The sequence below is a fragment of the Mirounga angustirostris genome, unplaced genomic scaffold (genome assembly GCF_029215605.1).
Source record: "Mirounga angustirostris isolate CCGP_5_RB_7025 unplaced genomic scaffold, mMirAng1.0.hap1 SCAF_12, whole genome shotgun sequence".
NCBI classification, from domain to species: domain Eukaryota; kingdom Metazoa; phylum Chordata; class Mammalia; order Carnivora; family Phocidae; genus Mirounga; species Mirounga angustirostris.
This window is the reverse complement of record NW_026991720.1, coordinates 65,520,692-65,536,378: the sequence shown is the minus strand read 5'-3', so window position 1 is coordinate 65,536,378 and position 15,687 is coordinate 65,520,692. Positions and strand designations below refer to the sequence as shown.

At 36.9% G+C, this 15,687-nt stretch overlaps 1 protein-coding gene, 1 long non-coding RNA gene and 1 pseudogene across 3 annotated transcripts in view; 1 reads left to right on the top strand and 2 right to left on the bottom strand.

Annotated features, from left to right (window-relative positions):
- UMAD1 (UBAP1-MVB12-associated (UMA) domain containing 1) overlaps positions 1 to 15,687 on the top strand; it is a 214,513-nt gene that overhangs the window by 75,511 nt on the left and 123,315 nt on the right. The window lies entirely within an intron of this gene.
- LOC123835536 (5-azacytidine-induced protein 2-like) lies at positions 3,477 to 4,316 on the bottom strand (annotated as a pseudogene).
- The window catches only part of LOC129045483 (uncharacterized), a 219,715-nt gene continuing 215,077 nt past the window's right edge, over positions 11,050 to 15,687 (bottom strand). Inside the window, exon 3 of the long non-coding RNA XR_008505268.1 lies at positions 11,050 to 11,361. This is a non-coding gene — a long non-coding RNA (uncharacterized LOC129045483). The remainder of the gene's footprint in view (positions 11,362 to 15,687) is intronic.

The following is a 15,687-nucleotide window of genomic DNA, read 5'->3' as shown; positions in this document are numbered from 1 at the left end:
CCTTATTTTGGAATAATTTTAGGTGTACAGAAAAGTCGCAAAGATATCACAGAGCATTTTCGAAATATTTTTCATCTACATCTTACACAGCCATGGTAGATTTGTCAGAACTAAGAAATTAACATTAGTACAATAGTATTAACGAAACCACAGACTTTATATGGGTTTTACCAGTTTCTCTATAAATGTCTTTTTTGTTGTTCTGGGATCAAATCCAGGATACTGCCTTGCATCTAACCACGTTCTCTTTTAACATGTTAACCAGTCTCTCTCATACTGATTTTTCTCTTTCACAACCCATTAGGAAATGGCTTATTTACAAATATGTGTCTTTATGAATAGTAGAATTTTAAAAATGTGGTTTAAGTCAGTTGGAGAATCAGTGATCTCTAAAATATATGTTAGCCTTTTTTGGATGCTGTAAAACATTTTCTAATGAGTTGCTATTAGTCTTCTAACATGGGAAAAATAGTAAAATTTCTAATAGAAATATATAACATCATAGCCATTTTGGGTATTTTTAAAAATTTCCATGTTAACTTTAAACCTTGATCTTTGTTGTATTTGTGACAGAAAAAAAAATTAAAAATGACTTAAATCAGTGTGAATAAGACTTTAACATTGCAGTTTAAATTTATAGACTTCAACATAGCCACCATTTTTTGGTGATCCAACATTCAGTCCGATTTTCCACCTCATTGAAAACATTCTCCAGCTGCTGCCGAGTGATTTCATAAATTGCATTCATGATCCTGGCTTGAAGTTCCTTTAAAGAATGTGGTCTGGATGAATACACAGCAGTTTTAACACAGTCCCATAAAATATAGTTCAGTGGGATAGGTCAAGTTTAAAGTTGCACAAGGATTTCATAAACACCCTGAGTAGATGTGCACTAAAACTTTGAATGTGTTACATGGAAAAACCTTATAAAGGATGGCAGTGTTCCAAACGTAGATTGAGTTGGTCATCTATGAAACAATTCCTACTACTGATGGATCTTAATAGTGCCACCTGCTAGTTCTTTCATAGTAAATTGTGTGAAATGACACATTCTGTAAACTGATGAACTACTTATTTATTTAATAAATCCATCAGTGAAAGAAACCTCTGTCCTAAGAAATGGAGCTATTTATTAGACCCAAAAGGTCTTAAGCCAGAAATGTCAGGCATTTTTGTGGACTAAGAGTGTTGCCCTCTGGCATTGTTTTTTTGGTTTTTTGGGGTTTTTTTAACTGCAGCAAGTAACACACCATACCCAGTTGGTATATTTGTCCTTTATCTGGCAGCAAACTCCAGAATCTCTGGGTAGTTGGGTGAATGCCAAGTCAAACCCCAGAAAGACATCAGTGGTCTTGGCGTATAGTTCTGAAGATACTCCTAGGCTATAAGTGCGCACTGAAGGCTGACATTTTTGGGTGTTTCACTGGTACATTTCCTTTGTTGATTATATTTATTGGTTTAGAGGGAATATCTTTCACCCAGCCGTGACATTGTTATCCTAGAGAACAAAGCAAACCAATATAAATTTCATATTCCTAAATTAGAATTGTGGTCCTCTCGTTAGAATAGACATTGCTCATGTTTTGAAATTAATATGATTATATGAAAAGGATGGTACACAGAAAACATAGCAGTTGGTGGTAATTATGTCTACAAAGGCTGGTATGTTGGCTGGATGTTGTGCAAAATTACTACAGGGCAGTGTTTACTACTGGCCAGTCATGTCAGTTGAAGTTAGGTATTCTGCTAAAATACCTTATTAATTTTCAACTTGTCACTGAACCTTTCTTTAAATGTTTATGAAAACATGTGAATTGTTCATACTTACCTATTTTATGTGCTTAACATACTCTATTTGTATTAGTAGCGTGGAACTCTCTTGAATCCAGCTACCACACACCAAGACAGATTTTGCACTTACTGATAAAATTATGTTTCTGTCATACATGGTACAAATATCTCTCTTTAGAGAAGAAAATATGAGTGCAATTTCTGGCTGTTTTAGATAATTCTGAACTTGTAATTTCCTTGCACCTTCAAAGGATTGTGATCACCTTTGTCTTTTCTTTTTTGATTATAGTCAAGAATTAGCAGTGTATGCTTTAATTATATAGTTTTGTTCTTCCCCACCTTATAAAAAAAAGCTTTTGATCCACATTATTCTGATCAAAGTTATTATAAAGTTAGTGTAGAATTATAGGCTTAATTAGAGCATTCCTTTTGAGATATTGTCCTTAGTTCTGTAATCCTGGGAAGACTGCTGTTCACTCATGGAGTCTCAGCAGTTAGTCTACTACAGTGTGAATTGGGAATGCTAGGTGAAATTAAGCCATTAGATTTATCCTAGTGTGAATGTGAATCTCCCATCAGTTGCCAGAAATTCTCTGGTTCCTGGACTGGTGATGCAGGTAACTTTTACTTATTAAGATTTTTCATTTTAACTAAGGCCTTTAGATTTGAACCCTTAAGTTCATGAATGTAGGAAGCTTATGCTTTTGAAATTATCTTCTCTGTTTAATTAAGCTATATTTTGGTGCTTTTACTTTTCAGAGGTAAACCTCTCTTCTTATTTGGCTTTCGCTTAAGTAAAATAGAAAGATTTGTTATTCTTTATTATATGGAGAAGTATGGAATCATTACCATACATTTGAAGTTTTGTCATAAATACTTAAGATCATGAGGAATATGGTTAAAAGGAAACCATTCACCACACCATACGTGAGAGTAAATGCCTAGCCTAAAAAGCTTTTGTGATCTTTCATTTTCCATTCATCCCCTCGGAATGAAATAGTTACCTATCATTTCCATTAATTTGCAGTATCACCTTATGATACATCTTTTTGTTTTTGAAGCAAAATGGTATGCCAGATAATTTTATTTTTTCATTCAAAAAGCATTTTTAATCCCAAATGCATTAATTAAAAATGCTTTGCAATCTCCCACAATGCTCAGGAAATATCTAAGACCTAAGACTCTGATATTAAAAAGCATTTTCATTCAATTGGAATTGTATTACATAGTATATATAAGATTATAAAGTGTTTTATTTATACTCCTAAAAGTGTACTTACTGATCTGTTGTGAACAGGGTGGTGTTATTTTAGTGGCTTCAGCCATGGAACACTTGGGTTTCATAAAACCAGTGGTGTAAAAAAATTTTCAGGAACACATCATATAAATTACTGTTTAATAGACAGTGATTTGTGAAGAGTGATTATGCCTTAAATGAATATTGTTGCAAGGTCAAAGAGAAAAGTTGACCTTGGGTGATTGATAGCATAACACTCTTGAGGGCACAGATATTATAGCTAGAGATAACCCATTGTGATATCAGGTTTGAAGGAAAAATAGTGTGATTTAAAGGTTATTTTTTTAAGGTACAATGAGGTGTGTGGGTATACACACACATGCATGTGCACATACTGAAGGCTTCTGCAAACTTTTCATCCAAGTCCACTTTTAGTTTGTTATACACATTTCTTGGAGAACCACTGGCTAAGATGCCACATCTTCATCTTCAGAATTAATTCCTATAAAGGCGGTTTTGATTATCTTGATCCTGAAGTTTTACTCTTAACTTCCCCAAAGCCTGCTTCCTTCAGTTTGGAAGGACCTGGGAACACCCATGAATTCCCTCCCATACAGTTTGCCATAGTAGTTGTGTTCCTGAAATTTTGTGCCAACGTCAGGAATGGATCTCTCATTGTGTGTCCATGATTAGAGAATTGCTTTCTCCGATAAAATCTATCTCCTGGTAAAGGAGAAGTGGTGGTATTTATTACAAAGAGCTTTGCCATTTGGTGAGAGAGAAAGGGTTATCTTTTGAATATTCTAGTAAAATATGCCAGCTGGATTTTTGTGCTGTCCTTCCCAATGACTTCACTGCATTCTTTTGGGCTTTCCAGATTGCAGTTGAGGTTTTCAGTGCTATTAGTTCAGGCTGCACTTAAGTCACTGATATAAATTAGTCCTTTCTCTCCTCGGTTCCCAGTGTGAATATTACACATTCTGACTTGAGAAGCGTGGTCTTTGGAGATGTCTGCTGGTCAGATCGTCCTCCTGAGAATGATCCCTTTGGATTTTTGTAGTTCAGTTTTGAGATCTCTACATGTCTTCTTCCTACATCCCAGCTCTTGTGCTAAGTGATTGGCTTTAGGTCACAGGTCCATTTTTCCACTTTCCAGTTTGATGAAGGTGGATTTCTGTGCCTCCTTACCTGCTGAGTTTCTACTTCTGTCTTTTTATCTGGAAGAATTCTGTTTATTCAGATCGTATCTGTTCACTCAGTACTTTCAGATTTAGTTGTCTTTATTCATTTTAGTCCAGTGTGCTCTTCAAATTATCTTATCGATGCAGACCTTCTGATGTGCATGATAGCCCCTATTTACTTGTTTTTGTTTCAGAGAACCTATTTTTCTTCCTCTAATCAAGTTGCCATAAATGTTTCTTCCAAACATCCTATTCTTTTCTTTAGGAAAGAGTTCTCTCTCTTTGAATCCTGAGACTGTTTCTTAATGTCTTCATATAGAGTGACAGGGCAAAATAAGTGACAGACTTGGTCCTCAGTGTGTTGAGGTGAGGGTAACTGTGTCTCTCTGAGCTTTGCCGCAGTTCAGAAGGCCGGTGTCATCCCCTACCGATGCCTCCAACATGCCTGGAGCCTGGCTTCCGGTGGCCGCCTAAAGAGATGGTCACTTCCCCTCTCCTCGCCTTAGGAAATGAACCAAAAACAACGGGGGTGGCCAGAGATCATTGGACGTCCGGTTTCCCCACAGCCCGCGCTGCTTCTCCTGGCGTGATAGCTGCCTTGCTCGACGAGGGTGATCCTTTTCTTGGCTTGGTCTGCACCCCTGACAGCCAGGTTCTGTACAACTACATTTTGAGAGTCCTGACGTCTTCTGGAGAAAAAGGAGTTAAGCTTCCAAAAATGTATAAATTTTATATGTTAATTTAACATATAAACCCTTATTGTCTAGTGAATCAGACATATGGATCTGAATCTCAGCTCTGTGACTTCCCAGCTGAGACTTTGGTGAGTTAATTAACCTCTCTGGGCTTCAGTTTTCCTCAGCTCTGAAAGGAAGATGATGACATGGTCTCAGTAGGGCTGCCATGATGTTTATATCTGAGAATTTATGTAAAATATGCAGCCCAGCCCTGGGCCCAGGATGGGTGCTCCCTCAACAGCAATTTCTGCTGAGGTTTCTGCCCATGCTCACCACCATTCTTAAATTTGCCTTTTGTTTTGTCCGTGACTTAATCTCTGGAGCAAATAATCTTAGTCATGTTGGAGGATCAAAAGCCTGGAGGAAAACTACCACCATGTGAAAGACAAAACCAGTAGGAAATACTCAGTATTATTTGATTTATTTAACCTATGACAATTTCCTTTTTTTTTTTTTTGATGACGCACCAGTGGTTGTACTATTATTTTAATGTGTGCACTGAGATTTATACAGTTTTAGTTACCCTTATATTTTCATCTAACAGAAGATGATTGTTTTTGCTTTGTTTATCTGCAAGTTTTTGCTAAATTGGTCTCCTTGAAGCTTAGCATATTATCTTTTTATGTGTAGTAATATAAGGAAGAGTGCGGAATGTGGTCAGGTCGCATAATTTTAGAGTAGCCAAATTTAATGATAAAATGCAGAAGCACCATAATATAACGTTGGTATATTCGCTTCTTTTGGGTTTTTTGTATTTTTTTTTTTTAGATCTTCAAATTTATTCAGTTTGGGTTTTTTAACAGATTTGGTGACACACGTGCTCTCTCAAAATAAAAAATAAAAAAGAAAAAGAAAAGGAAAATATTCAGGATTAGTTCAAAAGAAGCGAATAGCTCGCTATTTTTAGAGAGAGAGAGAGAGAGAGCATGTGCATGCATGTGTGTGCAGGTACAGAGGGGCAGAGGGAGAGGGAGAGAATCTCTCGATCTCATGACCCTGAGGTCATGACCTGAGCTGAAATGAAGAGTCGGATGCTTAACTGACTGAGCCACCCAGGCTCCCCTTTCTTTTTCTTGAAATCTGTTTCCTTGGTTTTGCCCCTCATCTTTTCTGCGTGGTCTCAATAAGCATCTATAGATTTGACTTACAGAACTTATCTTGAGGTTTAATTTAGGTTTTCTTTACTGAGTGGTGCTTCATGCTTGGTAGGAGGCTAAATCCCCTGAATACTTCTCATGGTTAATTGGACCAAATCATTTCCTGCATATTATCTGTGGTGAATTACAGTAAAAGATCCCAGTGAGACACAGTCCACCCTAGTGGCCAGGGGCTTGGCCTCTGAAGCTCAAAGCTCATTAGACCGGAGTTCAGATCTGGTGTATATAACATTAATTAGCTGTTGGTCTTTGGGCAGGTCACTTACTATATGCCTCAGGTTCCCCATCTGTAAAATGGAATAATAATGCTTAATTTATCAGATTGTTGTAAAGGTTAAATGAGATGGTACTTATCAGAGGCTTAGCCCAGCACATGTATACACTGAGTCTTCAATAAACATTAGCCATTATTATGTAATGGAAGATACAGTGTTATTAAGACATTGTCTTACTAAGCACCTTAAACCAAGCCACAACATAACCCAGTTTTTCATGTTATCAATTGCAAAAATGTATTCTAAAGCCAAGCTAATAGAAAAAAGTCATTTTCATATATATAGGATACTTATTCTGAATTAATAAGAGGGTCTGTAGACTATTAAACAGTAGGTAGCTATTGAAAGAATTAATCCATTTTCTTAAAGATGTTCAACATATGACCAAGGCCTAGAGTAGGCATTGGAAGGATGTAGTATACTTCATGAAATTTTTCCAGTATGGGATCTGACTCACTGAACTTGAAAATGAAACAAACAAAACAGAAGCTTGTTCTCCCTGTGCCCATGGTGCCAAAAAATAAATCACTGCTGTATTCATCAAGTCATAAAATTTAAATCATCTCTATTTGAGTTGGATAGCTCAGGGTAGTATTTGACGCTAACCACTGGCTCAAGCAGGATCTGGTGATATTTAATGAACTGTTGTTCAAGGTCAATTGACACTAGGTTGTTGCCTCAGTATTAAAGTATTGCAAAATGATATGGATGTAAAGAAAACTCATTAAGCAATGGCTATAAATGAACTTTATTTGTTCTTCTAACCAGATGTATTATGGTTTATGCTTGTGTTTATGCTTCATGCTGTGCATTAAGAAAATTTTCTTGCTTTAGCTTTACCAATAATTTGCTCTTTTTCTGAGCTCTTGGGGCTGTGGCTACCTAGCAACAACACATGTAGGCATTTCTTTATGTGCTTCTCCTGCTTTCGTATTTTCTATCGGCCAGAACCCCTAGCCTGTATCCTCTCTGGAAGGCTGCTGACGCTCAAAAGAGGCACTATCTTTACCCGGGACAGTAAAGTGCCAGTGTTCTTTGTTGTTTTATTGTTGTTGGGTTTCTTTTACATCTGCCATGTTCAGTTGCCTTGACATGGCTGCATTTGGAATTAGCTGGTAGCTTGAGAATGTGGAGCCGTTGGCTTCAGGGTCAGTGTTCCCAGGTGAGAGAGAGTTCCCAGGTGAGACAGAGAATGGGCAAGGGAAATAAAAAGGAGGGGCTAGGGAATGAAATCCTGTTGTTTGGATTCCTAGAGGAGCTGGCAGAAATTTTAGGAGAAAGGGTAAGAAACTATTTTTACTTTTCAGCACCACTATTTGGGCGTAAGATTGGAAGTTATATGAGTTATAAACTTTTAAAGTATTTCAGATGTTGCTTAATTATTACATAAGTACACCCTAAGTGGCTTAGGTTATGTACTTTTAAACTAGGAAATTAGCCTAGTTTGCTGAAATATCAGACTTTTCCTTGGACAGACCGCAGATGAGGCCATATACATACTTAGTTATGACCTGCAATAGCAGGCATTGGAGGTCTGACCATGCAGTTAGTCTCTGCCTCACTCTCATCATTTTGCTGGGCCTCTGTGAAATGCCCCCCGTATTGGTCAGTTGCTGTAACTTCTGGGGAGATTTGGCATTTTCCCCCATTCCTCACACCTGCCCTTTTCACGTCGTGCTCAACAAAATAAAACAGTCCTTTGTAGCAGGCATGATAACTCCACCAGTGTTTCTTTGAAGTGATTATTTACTCTTGTGCAGTATGGTTTAACTTCAGTACTTGTGCTGTCTAAAAACGGTCAGAAATACTTGCAAAACTTAGGTTCTTCAAGGCCCATTTTTTCTCAAGGAAGCTGACAGGTGTTTCTAATGACACTGCAAGTTGAGCAAAAAGCTTTAGAAACGCTGGATATTTATATCAGGGTCAAAAGCAGTTAGTATTTCTTGATATATATGTGTAAAAAATGGAACCTGAGTTTGTACGACTCAAGGTATTTCATGATCATCTGCAAAATTAGAGAATTTTCAAATGGCCACTTGGGGATGATGATAAATTCATGAAGAGTAGAAGAACTGACCCAGCTTGCCAATTGATTGGTTAGAGAAACTTATAAAGTTGTTCAGCTTCTATGTATTTGTCTGTACAAAGGGGAAGCATAGGAAGGTTAGCCAGGATTTGGCTGAAGAGAAATCTGAGTAAGCTTTGCAGTTCCTGTGTCAATGGAGAAAATAGGAACGCAGCTTAAATAAGTTAAGACTGTTAAGCATCTAATTACTATGTGGTGAGCACCTTTGTTTCCCATAATAGGAGCATAATTGTTAAAAGTTCCTGAAATCCTGGAATTACCACTACTTTCAAGGCATGAGTCAAATTTGAAATTCGGAACAGCAGGCTAAAGCTTTCAATTGAAAACTGGTCAGTCGCAAATTTTAAAATGAAGCAAAAGAATTCCATCATTTGGTCAAAACCTACATATATATATATTTTTTTTCATCCACCTCAAAGAATGTCTTGTGAGAATCCGTGACTACCCTTTGTGTCCCCTGTCGCCTACGAGTATCACCTAAATCCTCCTGTAAACTGTTGTACATTTAGCTTTCCACCACTTCTTATAAGATTGATGTTTTCTACCCACAGCTTAAAATAATACTTGGTTCATCCTCAGTTGTTTCAAATTTTAAGTTGGTATTGCCTTTGCTGTAGAAAGCTGAAATTCTAGAATTTTGAAACTTGGAGAACAAGTTCAAGTAGGACATACCTTTCATAACTGTTCATAACACTATCTGCTCTTATAATTTGCCTTTGGCATTACCCTTTCCATCCTGAAGATTCATAGCCCTTTTTATAGTTTATTACCTATAGCAATCAATAGATTCTGTAATCATTTTCATTTCTTTGGACTCTATCCAGTGCCCATTTATGTCTTGACATGTAGCTATGAGAATTAAAGACCGTTTGAGAGCAGAAATAAGTTTTAAGTCTTCCTCAGCCAGTACCGAAATCAGGAATTCACTGTTTCTCTGAGTCCTTGTTAAACCCTGGCTTTTAGGCATGACTTTTTTTTTCCTGCACTCCATTCATTTGATGGAAACATTAATTAAGTTAATAGCATGGCAGCGTCTCCCACTGCCACTGTGAGTCCCTGAGCAGTAGTGCACATTACATTAACTTCTTCAGGTTATAAAGCCCCCATTTTGCACGGCAAAGCAGTAATTTCAGGGAATAGTGCTTAATGAAGTTTCCCCAGGTGTTTAACTTATTACGAGAACTTTGAATTCCTCTAAGTGCAAGGAAAAAAAATAAAGAAGTAGTTTTTTTAAACAAGAATTTTAATACAGTGAATTAAAACAATTAGAATGATAGTTGAGGTTCTCTACGCTTATTAAGCCAAGGTTAAATTGAATAAACCTGACACCATTGGCTTGCTGAAAAGCATTTGTGAACTTTTCCATTAACTACAATTAATATAAGGACGGAGCAAAACCTGCATTTCTTCTTCCTCTAAAAATGGGACTATTAAGTATAAGCCTTTAAATCAACTTACTAAAAATTCAGTACATTTGTAAAATGACAAAATAAAGTCATTTTTCTGCTCCTAAATAAAATATTTTAGTTTTTTGATGTAGTAAAACTAATCGGTTTATAATTAGAATTTTATTGAAGAAATTTTTCTTACTGACTGCCTCTTAAAACTTACCATAGTGGGCGCCTGGGTGGCTCAGTTGGTTAAGCGACTGCCTTCGGCTCAGGTCATGATCCTGGAGTCCCGGGATTGAGTCCCGCATCAGGCTCTCTGCTTGGCAGGGAGTCTGCTTCTCCCTCAGACCCTCCCCCCTCTCATGTGCTTTCAAATAAATAAATAAAATCTTAAAAAAAAAAAAAAAACTTACCATAGTGATAAAATTGTTGTTGAATAGTTACTGAGTCACCTCCATTGTATAGCACATGACCTGGTACATAATAGGTGCTCAGCAAACGTTTGTTGACATGTTGAAGATTTACATGGAATGGCCTCTTTCTGTGTAACATTTACTTTTTTTTAAGATTGATTTATTTGAGAGCGAGAGAGTGTGTGTGTGTGCACGAGCAGGAGAGGGAGAGGGAAAGAGAATCCCAAGCAGACTCTGCACTGAGCACAGAGACTGACACAGGGCTCAATCCAAGTACCCTGAGATCACGACCTGAGCCGAAGCTAAGAGTTGGACGCTTAACTGAACTACACCATCCAGGTGCCCCTAACATTTACTTTTTATAAAAATCAACAGTTTTTTTACTACATTGTAATTATTATCTAGGTTCTACTTCTATTTAATTATCTTTCTAAAATTTTTTTATTAGATTTAATTTAAATGTAAACATTTGTACTAGGAAAACGTACTAAAATATACTCATGTTTGAACTCTTTCCCCCTTTTTAAGTTATTGAAATATAGTTGACGTACAATGTTATATTAGTTTCAGATGTACAACAGTGATTTGGCAATTCTGTGGATTACTCAGTGCTCACCACAATAACTAGTCACCATCTGTCATGGTACAACATTATTACAATGTTATTGACTATATTCCCTGTGCTGTACTTTTCATCTCCATGGTTTATTTATTTTATAACTGGAAATTTATACCTCTTAATCCCCCACACCTATTTCACCCATCCTCCCTGCTCACCACCCCTCTGGTAACCACCAGTTCTCTCTTTTAAGCATCTGTTTTGTTTGTTCGTTTTGTTTTTTAGATTCCACGTATAAGTGAAATCATATGACATTGGTCTTTCTTTGACTTATTTCACTTAGCATAATACCACCTGGGCCCATCCATGTTGTTACAAATGGCAAGATTTCATTCTTTTTTATGGCTGAGTAATATTCCATGGTGTATATATACCACATCTTCTTTATCCATTCATCTTATCGATGGACACTTGGCTTGCTTCCATATCTTGGCTATTGTGAATGCTTTCCCTTTTAAACATATGTTTTTATATCTGGAAAGATAAAAAGGAAATTGTTACAATGGTTGCTTTCAGGGCCTGGGAGTGGGGTTTTGTGGAGAAGGGGACTCGTCACCAATTAATTCGGCAGATATTTTTTTTTTTTTAAGATTTTATTTATTTGACAGAGAGAGACCGTGAGAGTGGGAACACAAGCAGGGGGAGTGGGAGAGGGAGAAGCAGGCTTCTTACAGAGCAGAGAGCCTGATGTGGAGCTTGATCCCAGGACCCTGAGATCATGACCTGAGGCAGACGCTTAACGACTGAGCCACCCAGGAGCCCCTCGGCAGATATTTATAAAGCACCCATTAGATGCCAGATGCTATGCAACGTGTTGGCTATGTTGGGGGGACCAAGACATAGTCCCTGTGTTTATGAATTTTAGAACCTAGTAGAAGAACCAGGCATTCACACACACACACACACACACACACACACACACATATATATATACACACATATATATTTATTTACTTACAAACAGTAATGAGAGATATGAAAGAAAGAAAAGGATGCTATGAGACAGAATTTGCAAGAGGAAACTCATTTAAGTGTGTGTGGGGGGTGTTGTTTAGGGAGGCCTCTTCAGAGAAATGATATTTGAGTTGAACTGGAAGAATGAATCAGAATGAGCTAGGCAAGAGGTAAAAGAAGGAATTCCAGGTAGAGGGACCAGCATGTGCAAAAGCCCAGAGACAGTGAGGATTTTGGCTTCCTGGAAGAACTGAATGAAAGAAGACGAGTAACGCTGAAGTACAGGGAGGGAAGCAAAGAGCTGGAGTGAAGATGGAGAACAGGTCAGAGCATACAAGACTTGGGAGTTTGAGTTTTGTTCTAAAGTACAAGAGGAAATCATTGGAAGTTTTTTAAGTGGAGGAATAATAGTATCTGGTTTCTTTGTTTTAAAGACTTCACTGGCTATTGGAGGGGAGAATGGATAGGAAGTGGTCTAAAGCAATAATTAATAGTCCAGGTGAGAGATGGTGGTGACTTGGGCTAGGATAGTGACCAGGTTTAGTATGTTTGGGGGGACTTGGTGATGGATTAAATATGGGGACAAAGAGGTACCCTGGAATGAATCTCTGTGTCTGCTGGTATGAGCCACAGGGTGGAGGATACAGAAGTCTAGAGAAGGAGCAGGTTTAGGAGGAAGATCGAGTTCAGTTTTTGGACAAAGTAACTTTTACATAGTAGTGGAGTTTTATAGCAGAGGTTTGGGCTTATAGTGTAAATTTGGGGATTACTAGAATGCACATGGTATTTACATCTTTGTGAATGGATGTGATTACATAGAGAGGGCATGTTGAGAAAGAGCCAGGGACCCAGCCCTGGGGAACTCTAAAACAGAGCTTGAGTAGTGTGGGAGAAGTTCATGAGAGACTGAGAAAGAACAGCAGGAGTCAAGAGGAATATTGAGGAGAATGGCTGTTAGGAAAGCTGAGATCAGAAGTGTTTCAATAAGAATTAGGCCCACCTGTTTGTATTACTTACATAACTTGTGTGTGTATACATACATATATTTTTTTCCTAGAAAATACCTTTTATTTATTGCTAATCAAAAAACAAACCACAGTATAACTAAAAATGAAGTTAATCGATGAGATGATCTTGGGCGGACTGTCTTTTAGACTTTTTCTTAATGTACAATTATAAAAGACATGTTCAAACACCTGTACAAAATACACACAGAGTGGGGAATATACAACATGCAGAATCCAAGCAGAAGGACTTTGCACAAAACCTGCATCCTATTTTCCATGTATTCTCATTAAGTTGTCTCTGCTGTCTAGATTCATAGAACTTTTAAGACACATAAATGTGAAGGTTGAATTTAATTTCGTTTTGATTCTTTCCATGTTTGTTCTCCTGTGCCAAAACTTGGCAAAGTAAGGATTGCCATGCCTAAGTGCTTTATTTCTCCTTCTTATCTGCGTAATATAGCTGAACCAATCAGACTGCAGGAATGTGGTATTCCCTGAGCCCTTTTGTAGTTGTAATAGCTGATGCTACTGAATTATCTTGCTAAATGATAGGCTTGTTTGCTACTGGAAGGAAGACTGGTCTAATGGAGAGAGCATGGACTTGGATCCAGTCCCAGCTCTAATTCTTACTCCTGCAAATTTGCACAAGCTACTTAATCTCTTCATCCGCCTGTGTGAAATGCCTATTCATAATGAATACCTACCTCACAAAATTTTTGTGAGGATTTATTTAATAAAGCTAAGTATGTAAAATGCTTAAGAAAATATCTTTAACAAAGCGTACCCTTAATAAATGCGTTGCTTTTTTTTATAAGGATTTTATTTATTTATTTATTTGACAGCGAGAGACATAGCGAGAGAAGGAACACAGGCAGGGGGAGTAGGAGAGGGAGAAGCAGGCTTCCCCGCCAAGCAAGGAGCCCAATGCGGGGTTCGATCCCAGAACCCCAGGATCATGACCTGAACTGAAGGCAGACGCTTAAGGATTGAGCCACCTAGGTGCCCCAAATGTATTGCTTTTTAAAAGATTTCATAAAAAATATAGTTTCTGGTATCTCTCAGCCCTTGCATTTAATGTCTATCAGTAATTATTTTTGTTGTTTAAGATTACATTTCTTTTTTGTCACAGAAGCTGAGATTTCACTACACATGATATTGTTTACAAGTTTATTTTCCATTAAGGCATAATTTATGTCCGTGTTCATTGCTCTGTGTCTCAAGGTGCCTTTTCCAAGTCACAGCTTCTTAGAAGGATTAATTCTATTAATTCATGAATTTAAAACATATAACCAAAATTTTCAGATAAAGTGATTTTCAAGATTGTCAATTGAAAAGCAAATATATATATATATATGAATCATCACAGATGTGAAATTCTGTGTTCACTTATCTAAAGGAAGCTTGATTGATGAGAAAGTTACTATTTGACATTTACATTTTTTTGGCTTCTGATATTAATGCTTTACTTTGTCTAAAATGGCACTATGGTGGAATATTGACTCCTCTTTCTGTCCTAATAGACTTGCTGAAAACTAAGCCCATCGAAGTGCTATACATTCAAATATAATCATGTTAAGGTAATGATTCTCCGTGTATTAGGGAAGACTTGTAGAGAAATATTTACTTTAAAACACATAGGTTTTATACTTATGCATTAGGTTGTTTTTGCTTGGTCTGTGTGTGTATATGTGCATTTACATTCCTGCTGAAACCTGAAAGAGGTGCTATATATTTAAATATTTTTAGTTCATTCACATCAGTGTGCATTTCTGGTTAAGTATCTGTCTAGAATTGGTTCAGAAGCAACATAATCAGATTTGGTTTGGCAAGTCAAAATGAAGTGTATACAAATGCACATTCTTAGAAATAAGTTGCTCTAAAATCAAAGCAGGAGAGTAAATGTAGTGTGAAATGGTACACAAAATCCAGCCACAGCATAATTAGCAAAGGATAGTAGAAATGCCATTTGTTAAAACTTGAATTGTAACAGTCAGTTTATTTTCTCACAACAGGAAATAGAAAAGCAGTTAAACATCATCAGTCAAAAAGAGTATCAAGGCAGGTTAAAGAACCACAAATATAAAGTATATAAATTAAAAAATTGGAAACAGAATGTTCAGTAGTATTTGATCTTGAGAAATCTTACAGATTTTTTGTTGTTATACTGATTGGTTTATTTCAATAAATTTTTCAAAATCATGTTAATACTTTCCCCCTATATATATATGGGCATATAAATCTTTTAGATTTGGGATTTTCCTACTTTGGACAAAGTGAATCTACTAGAGAAAGGATATACTAATAATTAAAGCTGGGAAGGTAAGTCGACTTTTTTCCATTCTGCACTGGTTTAAAAAAATTTTTTTATTGGGGCAAAATATACATAACTATTCTAAGTGTAGAATTTAGTGGCATTAATTACATTGACAATGATGTGATATCATCACCACTGTCTGTTTCCCAAACTTCTTCATCACCCCAAACAGATATATTTTTAAAATCTTTATTGAGATATAATTCACCTGCCACCTGCCATATCATTAACTTCAAGTGTACAATTCAGTGGCTTTTAATATAATCACAGAGGTGTGCAACCATCACTACAGTCACTTCTAGAACATTTTCATCACCCCCAAAAGAAACTCTGTACCCTTTAGCAGTCAGGCTCCATTTCTCCCCAATTTTCTGCCTCTATAGATTTGCCTAATCTGGACATTTCATATCAATGAAATGATATAACATCTGATTTTTTGTAACTGGCTTCTTTTACTTTTGTCTTTTCAAGGCTCATCCACATTGGAACATCTGTCATTATGCCATTCCTTTTTATTGCTGAATA